The sequence below is a fragment of the Triticum dicoccoides genome, chromosome 4A (genome assembly GCF_002162155.2).
Source record: "Triticum dicoccoides isolate Atlit2015 ecotype Zavitan chromosome 4A, WEW_v2.0, whole genome shotgun sequence".
NCBI lineage: Eukaryota > Viridiplantae > Streptophyta > Magnoliopsida > Poales > Poaceae > Triticum > Triticum dicoccoides.
Window position 1 is genome coordinate 188,451,147 of NC_041386.1, and position 6,000 is coordinate 188,457,146.

Below are 6,000 nucleotides of genomic sequence, written 5' to 3' on the forward strand. Positions count from 1 at the left end.
CAAGTTCACTACATAGTTGTAACATTTTATTAGCAAAGACCACTAAGAAACATTTTTTACTAGCATTTTGTTCACTGTCAGAAAATTTTCTAAATAATCAACACAAGTAGTAGAGAATATTTTTTCCATGTCATGCTCATCAACTGAAATCAAAGGTTGCAACAAATTTTGTGAGAGATAGGATCTAGGGTTTGGTTTTCATACCAGATCAATTTCATCCCGGCCATGATGTGCTGCATCCTGGAAGATTATACCGGGGTTGACATATTGTTGCATCCTCGGTACACTACCACCAGGGTCTTGCCGCCTTCGGCCATCAACTGCGGAGTAGCTCATCCCAGAGCTTGAACCCAAATCCATGGTGGCAAGGAGGTTACCACGTATGTAAGACATGGTTGAAGGAAATCAGAAGGTCGTGTGATAGATGGGGAGGCCCCTCCTCGAGCTGAGCCTGTAGCCGGAAACCAAAATCTGGCGGATCCGGCCGCCGCCACGGATCGGGGACGGCCGACACGGGGACCAAGCATTCCCCCTGTTTCCTCGCTGTTGTGGGGCGAAACAACAGTTGCTATAGTTCTTGTTTATCTCTGCTGCAACGGTTCATTTGGTGGGGGCTCGCGCGCAGATCAAACGGCCCTGACTAGTTCAATCCGACGGCTGGGGATAGGCCGTTCCAACAGTTCGGCCGATCCGCCGGCGCCTATCGCTGCCCTTTTTTATTGGCTTGAAATAAGGAGGCACTTGCTTGCGTACTGCCATGACCTTGGCGGGTCCCTGTTGTCATCCTCTCCACGTACAATCATCTCCTGATTGTGTATGTGTCAACTTGGTAGGCCCACAAGTCAGCCTCTAAACCTGTGGAGGACAAATACAACTCATTTAGAAAAATAACGGCCTATTCCATACGTTCAAACGGAAAGTTCAACATTCAGAGCAAAGTAACAGGTCTGATCCACATATAGAGTACTGAACTTCCACGTTGACAACCATCATAGCCAAGTTAACTATCTACTCCCACTAATACTCTAGTAGCATACAAGTACTAACTTACTCTTAGCTAACTAGACGATGTCGGCCGCCATCTGTGGTACATGCTAAACGCTGGCAACGGCTTCCTCCGCCTCGCCTCGGACTTGCCAGAGGTGCAATAGGGCGCGTTGCTTGCGTGTGTTGGCCCTTTCCATGCCGGCGTGGTCCACCGAAGCTTCGACTTCTAAGCGGGAAACCCACTTGATGAGCTGGTAGTAAAAATCGGCGTCGCGAACGCGTGCGTGCCCGACAGCCTCCATGGCTATTTGCCAGGCGCCGGCCTTCACGTAGTCGGCCTAGTTGCGGGCGCTTTGCTCGCGACTCAGAGCGTCGGTGCGCTGCTGCTCCATGTCCCGCTGGCGGTGCAAATCGGCAATACGCTGCTCCTCCGCCAGGCGGTCGCGCTCCAACAACTCCTCATAGTCTGCATTGCCATCTAAAGACCAATCGAATGCCTCCTCCCTCCGTCTGCCTTCTGGTGAAAAACCAAACACTAGTTCCGGCGGTGACCGCCTCCGGTGTTGCCTATCGCGGATGGGCAGGGGCATGGCGGATGTGGAGAGAGCGACGATAAATGGCGAGCGACGTCGGGCCGGTGGGGGCTTATGAGGATAGGGCGATGTAACAGCCTGGATTTTTGCGCTTTTCTTTTTTCCTTTGATTTTCTTGGATTTCCTGTTTTGTTTTCCTTTACCGTGGCTATGTGGTTCTGAAACTTGGGAAGATCATGTCTTCCTAGGTTTTATAGTGGCTTGTCACCCTCTCCATCATCCTAAGATCATGTTATTTCCACCCTTTACCTAACCCAAAATTCTTTTGTTGGGAATTTTCCTTTTCTGATAAAGGAATTACCCTTAAAACCCTAGGTTGAGAAGCAACCTATATTTCTATCACTCCTAAAATTCTCAAATAATTCTCATAAATTTTTTGGGTACTATATTGCTCAAATATGGCAAAATATTCCATTGCCATGTTCGAAAATAATCCTCCAATAATTCTTTTCCTATTCTTTCCTAAATGGCACTTTGCAAAGGAAGTGCTATTTATACTTGCTTGATTGACCCCAAACTTCTTGGACAACTTTTCATGTCCTATAATTGGCTCATGCCAAAATTCAACTCAATTTTCCTTGTAACTATTCCTGAGCAATTTTTCAAAATTCCTGTCTGAGGGAAGTGATTGTGAAGGAAGTACAAGCTAGGCATATCCAAATAAGTTGAAATTTTGCAAGGTCCTTCCTATGATCTTATAATGACTCTCTACCAAATATGAGCTCATGTAACTCATCTATGTGAGCCCAACCCCAAATCTTAGTTTCTGGTCAGATTTTCAGTTTGTGAAGCAACTATATTTTTTATTGCTTCATTTAATCTAAAAACATTCCAGGGAATTCTTCCATCCATATAAACTACCTCCACTAAGTTTTACCTCAATTGGTTAATCCAATTGCCCTGTGCAATTTTTCAAAGTTTCTGTCTAGAATGAAGCTTTGTGAAGCAAGTGCCACTTTGGTATTTCCAAATGGCATGAAACTTTTACAAAAGCTTCATATCATGACATAACACATCTATGCCAAATTTCAGCTCACATAAATCAAGTATGTGAGTGTATCATCCAAATCCTTGATTCTGGGCAGTTTTGCACCTTCTACAGCAACCCTCATCTAAACCCCTCCTCTTAGTCTGATTTTTGGTGATTAGCATCACCTTGGTGTGTGATCATCATCAGACAAACTCTTTACCACGTTACCTAGCTGGTTTAACCACAACAAGTTACAAACACCTTCTTACTGATTTACTTTGGAGCTTAGTTTAAATCTCTTCTTTGCCCCTGGACCGATGCATTTCCTCATTTTGACTAAGGGCCCGAAGGTCAATCTACTGGACATGGTCGGCCACGCCAAAGAGCGCCGCTTGCGCCAGTGCGCGTGGTGATCACGCTTGCATCATGGCTGAACGCGTGCTCTAGCGTGTTCCGGCCACTGTGCTCGTCTCCTCCCTCCTCGTCTCGACCTCCATTCATGTCCTAGAGCTCGCCCGTGCTCGACTGCGTCGCCCTGCATCGGTGCCTCGTCATGGTTCGCCATAAATGAGCCGCTAGCTCCATGCCCGTGCCATGCCCAGCCTCTGCCCGCCATTAAAGCTCGGTCGGGAGCTTGCTCGTGAGCTCTAGAGCTCTCCTCCGCGCCTATATAAGGACCCCGAACCCCTCCGCAACTCATTCATCCCTCCCTCGCCTCATTTTCCCTCTGGAATCGCCCCATCTCGCCGGAGTTCGCCTCTGTCCACCATGGCCGCCTCGGCCTCGGCATGATTCCGGCCAAACCAAGCCTCCCATCGCCGTTCTGAGACGTCCACCGAGTTCCCCTCATTCCACTCAGCCGCCCCACCCCCTCGCCCCTCGCCGGATATGGCCGCACCACCAAGTTCCACCACCGCCCCGACTGCCTCGGTCCTCTCTGTCCTCCTCTCCCTGCGGCCATTCTAGTCCTCCCCGGTGCCCTCTACTCCTCTGGATGGGTGCGTGGTCCTCCCCCGATCCCGCCGGTGCTCTCAGCTCGGCCAGAGGTGGCCGGAGTTGGCCGTGCCCTTCGCCGGAGTTCGCCGCCTTTGCCCCTGTCCCAGCGAGCCGCTGTCGCCCCTACCTCTCCCGGGCGCTGCTGCTGCTCCACAATGGAGCGACGCACCGCGCCGCCCCCGCCGGTGGCCTCGGCTAGGTCGTAGGCTGCCTGAGCCGGCTGGCCCCAGCGTCCCTCCTCCCTATCCTCGCTCCTCTGTCCCGATCGGGGCACGAGCATGGGAGGAAGAAGACACGAGCGCTGGCCCCTCCCTCTGGTCCCTGGGCCCCACGCGCCAGTGTCTCACCCCCTCCATCCCACGTGGCAAGTGGAAACGTATTTCCCAGAGTATGTTTTCTTCTTCCTGAAACCGTTTGCTATTTCTACTTCGGCCTGAAGTATGTTTTCTAAGTCAGAAAGCGTATTATCGCAAATCTGTTTCTATCTTATCGACTCAGGGACCCGTTGGTGATAAATTTTTCACAGATTAGTCCCTGTTCTTCCAACCTTCACAACTTTTCAATCGTAACTCCGATTGAGGTGAAACCAATGCTCACTTATTCATCTTGTCGAGCTCTATATTTTGGTAACATTTTCACTAGGTGGTCTCACAATGAAAATGACCATTTTGCCCTTGCCTCTAATCAGCCCCGTCTGAGAGAAACCCGCCTGACGTTTTGTTCCGCGGCTTCACCGCACTTCTTCCTGGAGTCTCCGTCACCCCAAGAAAGCCACAATACCGACTTGCATGATAGTCATGCACTAGACATGGTTTTCAACTTGAATATTTATTAAATGTTTGTTTGTTTAAAATATGGTTATCGTTGTTTCGGTAATGCTTCTGAGTTAGTGTTTACTTTCTTGCTATGTTGTTATGCACCTGGTTGTCATGCCCTGCTAGTTGCAAGTATTCCTTTCCTATGCTTATGCTTGCTAGTACTACATGTTGATGTTGGTAATGGTCTTCGGTGCATGACTTTCGTTTGTCCCGAGTACCGTGGTTATGCTTGTTCCATTGCATCCAGTTGGTTAAATGCTTGCATTATGGCATTGTTGATATGTTCTTGCATGATATTTATTTTTGATGCTAGTGGTCATGCTATGTTTCAGAGAAGTATGTACTTATGATGTTCATTCTAGTCAATATGCCATGCTTAGTTGGATATGATTCATTGTTGATATGGTGGATAGTTATGTGGTTCCCTCATGATTCTGTTGATATCACGCTCATGCATTGCAATTGCATCATGTATTTTATCATGGCTCAACATATTTGCATTCAAGTTTAACCGGATTAAATTGAACTTGAACAACTATTGGCTGAGTCATGATGCCACCATATCGAACTGACCAGTGCAACCACGCTTACCTTTATGGGAAGGTCCTAACTGGGTCTATTGTCGTGCCTCTCGCCGGTGCCTCCAACGAGGGAAGGTTATGGGCGTGCGGTACCCTGGCCCGGTAAGCAGAAATAACCTTGTGTGCCCGTTGTTGTTGTTATGGATCTGGTCCCTGTGAGGGACGTTTTGGCCACGACGGTGGTCGTTGTGTCTTTGGTAGACACGGGGCCACCTAGGACTATCCCAATTGGGAGTGGGTCGGAGTGGCCGGGAGAGTGTCATGGCAGTAGATCAGTTTTGTCGAAACGCCGTTGGTCCACCCGAATAGGAGTGCAAGGCCATGGGTTCCGTAGTGTGGGTACAGTGTATTAACCTCTGCAGAGTGTATATGAAATCTATCGATAGCTGCGCCCGCGGATAAGGACCCAGTTCGTGTCGGTCACACTATGAGTCAATAGTAATAATAATAATGTGTTTAATAACAACCCCGGTTCGGTGAGGAGATAAGTTGGTTGTGATCGTCGGAAGGATCAATGTTTGAGGCCAGGTATTGGTCATGGCTATGATCGCCGGAAGGATCACTGTTGAGACTAGGTGTTGGTCATGGTTGGGATCACCGAAATGATCACCATGGTATCAAGGATACCAAGTTGTTGGATATTCGTGATGTTGTGCGAGAATCGTGGGTAAAGATCAAGCTCTTTGTGGTCATTTGATGATTACTATGGTATTGTTTATACCAAGCTTGATTTGATCATGAGATGATCGTGTAATGTCCGAAGTTGGTAAGTGATGCATGTGATGGTTACGAGGTAACCCGAGCAGAATAAATGGTGCATATAGTGTCATCATGTTGCATGCTGGTATCGTCAGATTCATGTTGTTCATGCAATGATCATATTGTTCTAGCGATATTATGTTCATGTTGTTCATGACATGTTATCCTGATGATCTCATGATAATTCCTACTTAACCTGTAATTGCCATGCTGTTGTTTGTCTTGAATGCTTCTGGTTATTGTGAGCTTGCAAGTACATTCAATGTACTAACCTGGCGTGTCATGCCAGTTTGCAG